General features: G+C 47.8%; 1 protein-coding gene across 22 annotated transcripts in view; it reads left to right on the top strand.

The window, feature by feature from the left end:
* Positions 1-6,257, top strand: part of CELF1 (CUGBP Elav-like family member 1) — a 74,529-nt gene extending 68,272 nt beyond the window's left edge. For 21 of the 22 annotated variants that reach the window (XM_081239152.1, XM_081239150.1, XM_081239151.1 and 18 more), the window contains one exon: positions 3,283-6,257. The gene's annotated coding sequence lies outside the window, so the exon portion shown is untranslated. The other variant, XM_081239153.1, reaches the window with a different exon arrangement.
* The last annotated feature ends 7,307 nt before the right edge of the window (positions 6,258-13,564 follow it).

The raw sequence follows: 13,564 nt of genomic DNA, 5'->3' as shown, positions 1-13,564 counted from the left end.
ATCCCTGCCACTCTCGCAGGCACAGCTTGCCCTGAAGACTCGGCTACTGCCTTCTGTGGGAATTTCGCTTCGTACAGAGGACAAGTTTGTGCTTTGGTTTCCAGTGTTTTACTTTGGAGTTTAGGTGCCATATCCTGAGTTTTTTTCCTTTATTTAAAAGTTTGCTGTGTTTGTAACCAGTGTGTTGAGAAGGACCAACATCAAACTGCCCTGGGGTGGGGGAGGGGGAGTGGAGAAACATTAAAGAAGAAGGTCGGAATTTGCCCCAAACTACCCAAAGAGAGAGGACTGAGCGAAACAAAAAAATGACCCCCAGAATCTTCCTGAGCACGAGAGTGGGTGAAATGAGAACTGACATCCAAGAGCTTTTAGGGGGTGGAGGAGGTGGGGTTGGCTTTGGAGAGTGACAGTGACTTGACACCCAGCAGCCCCGGGAGCTGGAGGCTAAAACTCCTCCATAGCTGCCTTCTGTGGAAATACTGAGTTCTTGCCACCTATTTTTTAGATTCTTGTCTGGGATTTCTGCCCCTCTTTCCTAAGAAGGGGCTAACAATTCTCTGGAAATAAAGCACCTGTTAAATTAGCCTGACATAGGCAAAAAGCAGGGATATATCACCCATTATCAGCTTTCCCAGCCAGCCGTTGGTGTTGGATTGGCCCTGCCCTCCTGGCTGGTGGCTGTTAGGAAGCAGCAGCCGGTCAAAGAGGTCGTTTTTAGTTTATTTCAACACCAAACTATTAGACCGTGGCCCATTTCTACCAGGTCCCTTTAAAGAAGCCCTCTGGGGAAGACACTGTCTGGTCTCTTCTTTATAGTTGACCACAGCAAGGAATGTCTCTTCCATCCCCGGCCACAGGTTTCTCACGAGGGTAGATCCAAGAAGGGTTTACAGCATCTAGTTGAAGGGAGCACCTCTCCTGAGCAGAGTGATCAAAAGCCATCAAGCTGGGGGAGGAGGAGCCTGCTTCTTGGTGTACCTGAATCCTAAGGTCCCTTTAAGCCAGTGCTGCGTTTACCAGTGGCCAGCACTCAGTACTTAAAAGGATTAAGAAATCCATGTTTGCCTCCTTGGTTGAGATGTCCCAGATGTAGTGTCAAAACGGAGGCAGGCCCCTCTTCTGCCCGCTCCAGCCCCACCTTCTGCTCTTGTCGACAGAGGAGACAACAGGACGTTTACAACCTCCATATGGATTTAGTGTTCATTTACCTCAGCATCACCTTGTTCGTTTTTGTCCTTGTGCTTACAGTTAGCTCCCTGCTGCCTCCCACAGGTCTCACTGCAGCCCTTGCCTGTGACCCACACAGCCTCTGGGCTCTGCCTCTGCTCCCGGAAATGCTGCGGGGGTGGAGAGCCAGAAGGGACACGCTGTTGGGAATGTGTACCTGGGCAGAGGTGGCCCTGTTAATATACGATCTTAGCCAAGGCCAGGGGCCGGGTCCCTGGGATCTTAAACCTCACAGACATCAGTCCTGACCCCTAGCAGCAGAGGTGAGATTAAAGGGGTTGGTTTGCTATTAAGTCAGATGGGGGCTCTCTCCTTGTCATGCTGTCCATTTGGGCCACAGACAGGGATTGACTGTCTTGCTGTTGTGCAGGTAGTTGGTGGTATTGGATTATCCCATTGAAGCTGGGACAGCTGTTCCCTTCTCATAGTGATAACTTGGGTCTGTTGTCCTCTAAGAAACATGATGAAACATACTTCTTAAGCTGAACCACGTAAACTTGAATTCCACGCACTGGGAGAAATGTGTCCTGTGTTTCAAGGATAAAACTGTTCCAAAGGCTTCCAGGGTCATGATGGGATTTTTTAAATAAATGCAAAAAATAAAAAGAAAAAAGAAAAAAGACAACAAAAAAAGAAAAAAATGCTAGGTTGGGGAGGCGCTGTTCTGAATCCCAACCAGCTGGAACCAAGAATGTCGTTTCTATTTTTATAGAAGTTTTATACAGCTCCGGGGTGGAGAATATTTATTACCTAAATTATATCTCTGGAAAAGGCCAGGATTTTGTAGAATCCAGAATGTGATTGTTGTACACACAGGGTGCTGTGTATGATTGAAACTACTGACTTTCTGTGGCCGTTTGCAGCCCAGCTAATCTGCCAGAGGGGGAAGGAGTTAATGCTGTGAATTGGCGGAGGAGAGAGCTGTGCTCCCCAGGGTGCTGCCGGTGCTGTGATCGCTGACCTGTTCTGTCTTCCTCCTTGGCCACTGTGGGGTTTTCCAAAGCCCAGAACTCCACTCTTCTTCCCACTTTCTTCCCTTTCTCTCCCCCCTCCCCCAGTTCACTATTATTTGTACACGGATTTGCCCTGGGCTCCGGGACCTTATGAAACCCCTTCCCTATTGACATGAAAGGTAAAGGTGTAATTAGCCCACTTTGATACCACACTTTGAGGTTTCATACCTGCTTGTGGGTTCTTGTTTCTAAAAGGAGCGTGCACCTCAGCAGGGCCCTGGGCTGCCACAGCGGCCAGCTGGTGATCCCAGCCACTTCCCTCTGTTCTCTTGTCCCCCGCCCAGCGAATTCCCACAGCAGTGCTGCCCTTGAGCACAGTTCTCTCCCTAGGCCAAAGATGGTTTTGTGAAGAAGCTGCTTCCCTACAAGTTTCATGGTGTGAAAGCGTCAGCTCGGAGAGTGGAGACTCGCAGTCAAGTCTTAAGCAGCCCTTTTCTGTTGTGTGGGGGTCTCACGTGTATAAGTGTGTTTTCTGCTGTAGTTCTGTTTCTTACTTGGGTTTCATCATGAAAGTGATTTGCCTTGAATGCAGCCAGACACTGTCTCCTGGGTCCAACATGAGCAGCCAGGGCCTGCATGGAAGCTAAGAGCTTGGATTTCTGGGAACAAAGGGCCATCCCCATAGGACTGAGGAGAAATCCTGGCCCTCTTCCCTGAAGAATTCTCCCCAGCCCAGCCTGCAACTTTGACTTTCTCCCTGAGTCTTGAGCAGGAGTTGAGGGAGAGGCTGAGGCTCTGCTGCACCAGAGAGACCTTTTCGGATGTGTTTGGGCGCTTCTGGGGAAATCCAAGCCTTAGGTTCCCTGTGTCTCTGGCAGTTGGATGTTTTCTTGGTGTCCTCCATGTCCTTTTTTGACTTTTCCCTGTGTCCATTGTTAGCATGTGCAAAAGTTCCCTGTCATTACCCAGCCCCTACCCCGCCCGCCTCCTCATTTCAGGGCTGTACAACAGTGAGTGTTCCTGTTCTCTCTCTCTTTGTTTAGATGTATTGCTCTGTGTAACTCAGTGGGTCTCCCTCTTTCTGGTTTGTTTTTTTTTCTAGATTCCTGCCGTTTGTTCATCGTTGTGCCTAAAGCATGTCGATGTGGCGTCAAGTACATCGTCCAAATCCCTGTCTCTTCAGCTTCTCTGATGCTTGAACTCTCACCTTTGACCTTGTGTTGACCTTTGATGCTGACGTGTATTTTTATTATGTTTGTTTCTTTCTTTGTTTTTTCTTTTTTCTTTCCTTTTTTTTTTTGTGCTGCCAAATTGGTTTTGCTAGAACGACTGCTGAAGGGGAAATATTTAAACTTGCATTTGAATATAAAAAAATCTATTTTTCTAGAACTTCATAAGATAACCACTTGATTTTGTGATTCCAATTCTTTGTAATTGTCTTCAGAGCAGCCCTACTAGCACATACCGCGTGGTGTTTGTATTTCTGTGAACACACAGCCAGTCTGTTTCTAGGCTTTGTTTCTCTGTGTGCTTAGTTTTAAAGACAACTTTGAAGTAAACAATGAAATAAAAGATGTCACTAAAACCTTTGAGGCTCCTGAGCACATTTTGCTGATCTAGTTTGTGGGGCTTGAGGAGACCGCATGTGTTCCTATTTTTGTTTTTCTGAGTTCTCAACTGCAGAAGACACCTGAATCCTTTTTGACCACCGGCTGCAGTTTGGGCCCCAGCCAGCCCTTTTTCTTTTGTGGTTCTTCCCTGGAGCAAGCCTGCCGGGAGTCTGCAGATCCCTTTGGCCCCTTCCCCTCAGCCCTGCTGTGCCCACCTCCATGCTTCTTCCTGCCGTCTCCACAGCAAAATGTGATGCTTTGATTTTTTTGTTTTTGTATTGTTTTTGTGTTTTTGTTTTGAATTTTTTCTTTTCCTACTAAGATTATGCCCAGAAAAAACAAGTTTTGCATGTTTCCTGCTGTTTCTTCACACCTTCGTATATATCACCTCCGCCTCTCTGTTTTCTATAGTTTGTGCAGAAACGGACCGATTTAAAAGGGTTTCAAAGAAGCTGTTTTAAATTGACGTGGGGTAGTTTTCCCCACGATGGTATATATTATGTTTATTTTGAAGTGGCAACTCTCTCCTCTATTCGCCCTTAGAGCGTTCGCCTGTGCACTTAGACTGTCACCTCATACGGCCTCCGGGTCTCGGCGGGGCCTTCAGGGGGCCGGTTGCTCTGCTCAGGGGCGGGGGGGAAGGGGGTCCAGAGAGGCACAGGGGCAGAGGTAGAACTCAGAAGGCGGCTGTGGGTGGGCGAGAGGCTAGCGAGCACCCTCAGCGCCGAAGAAGGAGGGCGCTCTTAGCCACTCGCAGGAGGCCGTCTGCGCCCGAAGTGGCAGCACACCTGCAGCGCTTCTCCTAGGTGACAAGCACAATACTACAGTCTTCACACTGTTTACAGCCCGGGGCACCAGCCACCCCACACTGGCTCCTCACTTCAGCTCGGCTCTTGGCTCAGCTAGTGGGGTGGGGCTTAGGGCGGGTTTGGTTTTGTTTTTTTGTTTTTGTTTTTGTTTTGTTTTGTTTTTTAATTGGGTGAAGAGCCAAATAGCTACTGTCCCTGGGTGCCAGGCAAGCCAGTTCCTTGGTTCCCTGAGGGGAACTTGCCCTCCTCTCTTGTGGCACCATCCAGCCTCAGGGTCTTAGGGACTTGAGTAAGAATGTGAAGGGCAGAGGGAGAGGTCAGAGGAGATGAGAGGTCACACGATGGATCTGTGGAGGTAAGAGGTTGCAGAGGGAGGAGTTTGGGATAGATCCCACCCAGGCCTAAGCTGCTGGTGGGTGAGAGAGCTGCGAAGTAGGATTTCCAGGGAAGGATGGAGAGGGGTAGCCGAGGGACTGGGGGGAGGGGGGTGGGAAGGTAGAAGCACTGTTAGCATCATCCATGCTGGAGTTGATAAAGGAAGGGATCTCGGCAGAGTTTCTGCTCTGGGACCTGGCGGGTTGCCTAGTGTTATGCTTGAAGCCACTCTTACTAGAAGGAAAGGGCGGCCAGGTGGAGACCCAGTGTATGGTAGGCTGCTTAATTTCTTCAAAGGGGTGATTGGATGGAAAGAGGCCAGGAACCCCAGCCTGAGCGAGACTGCCGTGCACCCCACAGTCTGACTGCACAGAGCTGCCTCTGTTGGCAGAAGGCGCTGAGGCTCCCCTTCCTGTGTATTCAGAACCCATGTTTGCCAATATATTTTGCTTTCAATTCCAAGAGGAGCTCTGGGAAAACCTGTGGATAAAACCAAATGCCAAACGTTGGACGTTGTTTCCTTTTCCTTTTCTCTCTCTGATTGTTTTAATTGTTCTGTGGTGGTTTTAATGGATTTGAGACCCTGGAGCGGCAGCTGCCTTTCTGATTTCCAGCTGCTTTTTGTGAATAATTTAAAAAGAAAAAAAAAAAGAAACTTTACATTTTGGAGACAAACCTGTGTGAGTTTTTTATTGGTACAAACGTTGTATTTAACACTAGGGGTTTTGTACAGTTTTTTGCCTTTTCTACTAGAAAACAATGTAAAGTGATTTCACAATGTGAAGAGAAAAAAATTGCCACTATGACCAAACGCACAGTCTGTTCTGCAGCAACAATGGGATTCAATCAACTCAAAGTCGTGATTCAGCCGTAGAAATGCTTTTTCTTTACCTTGTTTGAGCTTTTCCTTTCTTTCCTGTTTTGATTTGCAAAAGAAAATGTCTTTTTTGTGTGAACTTGTGTTGTACTATGTAGAAAATTATGAGTTTTACTTTAATGGTTTAAAAAAAAAAAAAAGGCAAGAAGAGCCCTTGTCGCTTTTCTGACCTGATCACAGAGTTTGTGTAGTGGATTAAAAAAGAAAAAAAAATTGTTACCAGTTTCGAGCAAGGGAGTATGTGTCTAAAAGGAATCTCCTTCCTTTTCTGTGTGTTTTTCCTTTTGTCCCAATGGGGAACCTAAATCTGTTTTAATTGCACAGACACACGGACAAAAAGTCATTTTGTATCTGCCAAGTGTGGTACCTTCCTTTGTTTATTTGCTATTAAACTGTTTGAGAAGAACTGACGTTGTCTTCAGAGTTACTGATTGTTGGGGTAGGTGGCAGCCCGGGGCTGGAGGGGTCGGCGGCACTCCTGAAGAAGGGGTGGGCGCCCCGGAATTACCCGTTAACATGCAGTGGGGCCACCCCAGGCTCCCGAAAGAGCAGAATTTCTTCTGCTGGCCCAGGGCTGTGAGTGCACGTCCCTTCCTGCTGTGGAGTTCCTGTACCTGGGGAGGCAGCCAGCCAGCACTGAGGCCCAGAGCGTGGGGCTCTTCCTCTCTAGGTCTTCAGCGCTCCAGACCAAAGTGCTGCAGCTCCTCTCCCCTCATTTGGACCTCAGAACAGGGTCACAGAAGGGCACTTCTAAGATTTCTTGGGTTTACAACTCAGTCATTCTAGGTCACTCTCATTGAGTGAGGCCCATACTTGGGCCTCCTCAAACCTCTCTGAACTGCAGATTCAGTCAGCCCCTGGGCCAGGAGTCCCAGGCCCTCTGGCTGAATTATAAGTTTGTCTGCTCCTTACCCGCCACTGCCATCCTCATCCTCCGGGAGGCCAGTCTTTGTGAAGCTGGTGCCTGTCTAGGGGCATGCAACCAGCAATGGCCTGTGGGTGGGCCAGGCCTCAACCTTCTCATCAGAGTCGCTCTGTGTGGGGTGTGTCTGGGGTAGCGTTTCCCAGTGGGGGTTGTACTGGGTACTAGCCCATGAAATGTTTATGCAGTAATTGTCCTAGCTAATGTTCATTGACTGTTCACCACCATCCTAGTGCTGTGGGAAACACTCGATACACATTATATGCTCTAGTCTTTATAACGCCCCTGGGAGGGAGCTACGGTTTTCATCCCCATTTAGCAGATGAGCAAGCTGAGGTTAAAAGAAATTGGGTTGTGGAATCCCGTGGTGGTCCAGTGGTTAAGACTCCGTGCTTCCACTGCAGGGGGCACGGTTTGATCCCTCTGGTCGGGGAGCTGAGATAACCTGCATGCTGCATGGCATGGCCAAATAAATAAATAAAAATAATAAAAATACTCTATTTGAAAAAAAAACGGGTTGTTTAAAAAACATTAATCCCAACCTCCCCCCCAAAAAATAGCCAAAGTTACTATTTTTTTATGCCGTAAGTTTATTTACAAACGTATCTGGTATATTGAGTTCAACAGTTTGATCCTTTTTTCAAAGAGAGTGCACCTCTTAAAATGCTCCTCTTCATATCTGTCTCATGGATTCCCCACCCCCCAACCCAAGGGCTTGTGGGATCTTAGCCCCTGGACCAGGGATTGAGCCCCAGGCCCTCGGCAGTGAAAGCGCGGAGTCCTAACCACTGGACCGCCAGGGAATTCCCTCATGGATTATTTTTTAAGCAGTTGGTGTCTTACTGTAAGGGTGCAGGGCTTCCCTGGTGGCGCAGTGGTTGAGAGTCCACCTGCCGATGCAGGGGACACGGGTTCGTGCCCCGGCCCGGGAAGATCCCACATGCCGCAGGGCAGCTGGGCCCGTGAGCCATGGCCACTGAGCCTGCACGTCTGGAGCCTGTGCTCCTCAAAGGGAGAGGCCACAACAGTGAGAGGCCCGCGTACCGCAAAAAAAAAAAAAAGAAAGGTGCAGTAAATCGAGATCCAAAGTACAAAGTCATCATAGCCAGTAACCGCCACTTGTCTTCCACTGAAAATGGCAAATTCTTCCCTGGACTCTCCTCCTAGTGGCTCCTATGGACCACAGAGGTTGTGAACCTCCAGATGCTGTATCCCAGGCGCGGAGACTGAAGGCAGAAGAAATGGCGGCAGCACACCAAGACCTCCTTCCCTCACGACCTTGTTTCCGTGTCCAAAGTTACTATTAGATTTCATTAAGTCTTTTTCCTACACACATTTTAAAAATAAGACTGGGATCAAACTAAAAAGAAGAAATTGGGTTGCTCCTGGAAAGTGGTGTGCACTGAGAGTCAAAGCAGGTCTGCCTGACTTCCAAGCCCTTTCTCTTAACTACTTACTCCCAAGGAGAAGTAACTCTGTAAAAGCAAATCAGTGTGCTTTAGTTAACCTACACAGTCTCATCACACACGGTTTACGTGCTGTCCTCTAGGCTCTAGGGAAGGGACCTTTGAGGGAGCCTACAACTCTGTGGCTCCCTCGGTGGTGCATCGTTTCAGCTTTGCCCTCAGAGTGACTGTCTCAGTGCTAAAGGGGTAACTCAGTGCTCCCAGTTGTTGGTGTCATGGTGCTCCTGCAAGGTGCCACTTCCCGTGAGGACTGGAGTGCTTCTTAAACGTCACTCCTGCCACACAGTTCTTTCCTAGATCTGTTGCCACCGAAGCTGTTCTTTACCTCGTGTTTATTTTAATTTTTTTTTTTGCATTGTGGTAAAAATACATATAGCAATTTTCTATTTTAACCATTTTTAAGTAAACAGTTCAGTGACATTTAGTACATTCAGTGTTGTACAACCATCACCACCTAATGTTTTAAATCAACTTGAAATCCACCTTTTTTAATTTCACCTCATTCTGACCATTAGTATTTGTGAAGTTACAAGTTTGGTGTCCTAATTGTAAAATACACAGTATTTTAAAATACACATTGGGGCTTCCCTGGTGGCACAGTGGTTAAGAATCCGCCTGCCAATGCAGGGGTACACGGGTTCAAGCCCTGGTCTGGGAAGATCCCACATGCCGTGGAGCAACTGGGCCCGTGTGCCACAACTACTGAGCCCGCGTGCCACAACTAGTGAAGCCCACACACCTAGAGCCCGTGCTCTGCAACAAGAGAAGCCACTGCAATGAGAAGCCCACGCACCACAGCGAAGAGTAGACCCCGCTCACTGCATCTAGAGAAATCCTGTGCACAGCAACGAAGACCCAATGCAGCCAAAGATAGATAAATAAACATTTTTAAAATGTAAAATAAAATACACATTAAGGGACTTCCCTGATGGTCCAGTGGTTAAGACTCCACACTTCCACTGCAGGGGGCACGGGTTCGATCCCTGGTTGGGGAACTAAGATCCCGCACACTGAGTGGTGCAGCCAAAATAAAATAAAATACACATTAAGCTGCATAACCATCAGTATGTATAAAATTTCCATGGGGTGGCTTCTCATATCTGTTTCACACTTCGGGGAATTGGGTCAGGGTGGAGAGTCAGGGGCTTCCCCATGGACTCCCTTCCTGTACCTGTTTCCTCTATGAGTAGAGGGTGGTTGAACCAGAGATAGTCTCCCACTTAGCACAGATGTTCTGTAACTCACGACTGAGGTGGTAGATCTTCGTCTTAGGACTCCTGTATCCCTGAGATAGAACTTGATATAAAAATAGAAAGAGGACTTCCCTGGGGGTCCAGCGGTTAAGACTGTGCGCTTCCAGTGCCGGGGACACAGGCTCGATCCCTGGTCAGGGAGCTAAAATCCCACATGCTGTGTGGTGCGGCCAGAAAAAAAAAATGCTAAGTACAATTTGAATATCTTCCAGTTTAACATCATACTTAAAGGCCGTTGTTTCTCTTTAAAATTTACCCAAAAAAAGGGACTATGCCAAAGGTACTATTTTTAACCTAAAAAAAATTCAGACTTATGCATCTTTATAATCATATATCTGTGTCTTAATTAAACTATTTCTTCTAAAAACCCACATGCAGTCACCTTTTATTTTTGAATAGCTTCCTTAGGCACCTAATTGCCGCACTCCTGGTTCCCGGCTTACTGGCTTTCTCAGTCAGTACACAGCCTCCCTAACTCTCCCAGGTACTTTACATGCTGTGCTCACCCGAGCATCTCAGTCCCTGATGAAGAAAAGCCATCAGGAAGGAAATGAAAGAGCAGGTTTGTTCCTTCACCTCTGGGAGTGTCAAACTAATGTCTGATAACATTGACCTTCCAGGAGGGATCATAGATGGCTTTTTTTTTTTTTTTTTTTTTTTTTTTTGCAGTATGCGGGCCTCTCACTGTTGTGGCCTCTCCCGTTGCGGAGCACAGGCTCCGGACGCGCAGGCTCAGCGGCCATGGCTCACGGGCCCAGCCGCTCCGCGGCATGTGGGATCTTCCCGGACCGGGGCACGAACCCGTGTCCCCTGCATTGGCAGGTGGACTCTGAACCACTGTGCCACCAGGGAAGCCCCATAGACGGCTTTTTCTTGCACCTTCTGCCTTTTTCAAGCTCTTTCCTTCTCTCTGGGGAGTCCTTTCCTACCCCCTCTGCCACCATCTGGTGTTTAATTTTTTTTTGCATACATTGGCTTTCTCTTTACTGGTAAAGGCTCCAGCTGTTGAGAGGACTGTTGTTCTTTTCAATCAAAGTCAGATCTTGGCATGGGGAAATGAACACATTTCAGCCGGGAACGGCTGTCCCAACACTCCTGCAGCCAAGTCTGTAGGACCTTGGCCCTGCTTCCCTCCCCACACCCCCATCCCCCCATGCAGGGTCCCAGTGACCTGAGGCCTCCTGAGGTTTGGGGTGTTCTTATACTGTCTGATTGAGGTATAATTCACACACTATACAATTTGCCTACTTAAAGCATCCAGGTCTGGTTTTGAGTGTTGTGCAACCATCACCACAACCTAATTTTAGATCATTTTCATCGTCCTAGAAAGAAACCCCATACTCATTAGCAGTCACTCCCCTTCCCCCCCTCATCCCCATTCCCAGCCCCTGGCAACTACTAATCCTTCTGCTCTGTAGCTTTGCCTGTTCTGGATTTGTCATATAAATGCAGTCATACGGTACATGCCTTTTGTGTTTGGCCTTCACTTAGCCTTACCTCCTGAGGCATTTTCTTCTTTCCTCCCCATGCTTGAAAACTGCTCACAGCAGTAGCCTCGGACCACCTGCTCCTGCCGTTTCTAGCCCTTTTGAGCTCGTCTCCTTGCAGACCAGCCGTGTTTCTGCAGCGCCCTGTCCCTTCTACTTCTCCCAGCCCCTCCTGTTACCTGCTGTGTCATCTGCCTCTCCCTGAGTCTGGCAGTCTTCTAGACCTACCTGCATTGTCCAGTACGATTACCCATTAGCCACTGTAGCTACTAATTAAAATTAAAAACTTCATCTCAGTTTCACCATGAAGCCACATGTGACTAGTGGCTATCATGTTGGACTGCAGGACAAAGAACATTTCCATCATCACAGTCGGTTATGGTGGTTGGGACTGCTCTGGAGAGTTACTTTCCTTTTAAGAAAACAGAATAGCTACCATTTATGAGTTGTAGCCCCTGTACTAGTGCACCCAGCAACTGGCAGCATAGGGAGATGGAGACTGAGACAGAGACACTGCAGTTCTTCTCTGTCACAGCTATACTAGGAGAGTTGGATTTTAACCCAGGTCACCCTGACTCCTGCAGAGCATATTCCTCTGGGAGTGAATGGTGGACCTTGGGGGCCCTGGTTTAAATTCCACCTTTAGAGTGGAGCTTCATGAAGGCGGGGACCATGTACGTATTGTTCTTCACAGGAGCCTTAGGGGCTGGTAGATAATAAGCATCAAGGAGACGTTTAATGAGTGAGTAAATGAACAAATAAATATCAAAAGATGACAGTTGCTTTTGTCCAAGAGCTTCCGGACATGCTTTTTCCCCCAACTCCATGACATTCGAGTTTTATTTAGAAATTTCCACCCACTCCAGAAAGAAAGGGAATAACTTATTTTCACGCCTGTTTATAGACTACTAGCTACCAGCCAGTACCCAAATTCTCTATAGGCCCTCAGTGGCTGTGAAACAAATGATGGCCAAGTCCGTTAGAGCCACTTTACAAGAATTCTGCTAATACAGCTTCCTGCCCCGTGAGGAAATTGGTGGAGGGGCACCTACGTGTGGTACTCCAGCCCTGAGAGTGCCACCAACCTGGTCATTCCTGAAGTGGATAGTGCCCAGAGCCTGGGGCTTACATGACACAATGACTTTTTTTTTCAAGTTAAGGTTTGAGGGGTTTTTTTTCCCCAAAGCATAATGTTATAGACGAGGACTTAGTGTGTGGTGGGAAAAGCTTGTGTTTAGGAGTCTCTTAATCTGATTATAATACCAGCTGTGTGACCTTGGGCAGGTGACCTGATTCAGCCTCAGATTCCTCACCTGCCAAATGGAAATGAAAACACCCACCCAGCAGGGCTGGGAAGATGAGAGAGTGTCTCCAGCGTTTAGCACACTGCCACCCTCGGCAGACATGCTCATTCAAGTCGCTAACGGCCCTAAGTACATCAGAGTTAGCAGTGAGCGTTTCCCCATCCCGTAGCCCGTTGATAACTGTCAAACAGGTGGGGGAGTACGCTTCCAGAATTTCTCTCTATATACAAAAATATGTACACATATAATGATGTTTGCTAATAAAAATGAGATCATGCCTTAATGTACAGAATGTTTGCTTTTTTTTTTCAGTTACTTTGTCACGGGCACCCTTCCATCTGGACATGTACACTGGAATCTACCATTTTCACTTTTAGAGACTACATAGCATTTCATGGTTTCTCGACTGTCCTATTGGACACAGGTTATTTCTAGATTTTTCACTATTATAAACTGTAAGAGCCAATTCAAGGAAGGTTCGGGGACTTCCCTGGTAGCGCAGTGGTTGAGAGTCCGCCTGCCGATGCAGGGGACACAGGTTCGTGCCCCGGTCCGGGAAGATCCCGCATGCCGCGGAGGGGCTGGGCCCATGAGCCATGGCCGCTGGGCCTGCGCGTCCAGAGCCTGTGCTCCGCAACGGGAGAGGCCACAACAGTGAGAGGCCCACGTACCGCAAAAAAAAAAAAAAAAGAAGGTTCAGGAGTTCCATTAGAGGGGCATTAGTGCAACATCTTGTTTTCAAAGCAAGTTCTTATTTTATCGTCTCATTTGGTTTTCACAGAAACTGTCAAAAAGGTAAAGCTCCATTTACAACTAGGAAAACGAATTTGTCGAGAGGGACAGATGTCCCAAGGATCCTGCTAATCGTGGCAGAAGGGGCCTGGGACTGTCCCCTTCAGTTACATTTGTTGTGCAGGGGCTATAAATGCAGGGGCCTTCAGGGGCCAGGCAGGTGATGCAAGCCTGCGAAAGGAGACCAATCTAAGATGACAAGTGACAATTGGCTCAGTGTCAAGGCAAGAATAGCAAGAGGTGGGGAATGTGGACGAATGAGAGACATTCTTGGTCTCTTGAGGCCAGACACCAACCACTTGACTTTTTGACATGCAGACTCATGGGCCCAGGGATTGCTTGAGCTTCCAGTCTTCAACAGAAGCAGGAAATGCCGATTCTTATATGAAATCTCCCAGATAACAAGTGTAGCCAACCAGCTTGGAAATCATCAGCCCTTGCACGCTGGATTGTGAGCCCTGCTTCAGGCCCAAACTTCATTTTCTACTT

This window comes from Mesoplodon bidens, assembly GCF_964165515.1.
Source record: "Mesoplodon bidens genome assembly, chromosome: 7".
Taxonomy (NCBI): Eukaryota; Metazoa; Chordata; class Mammalia; order Artiodactyla; family Ziphiidae; genus Mesoplodon; species Mesoplodon bidens.
Note: the sequence above shows the minus strand (reverse complement) of the source record. Positions and strands in the feature narration are given on the sequence as shown.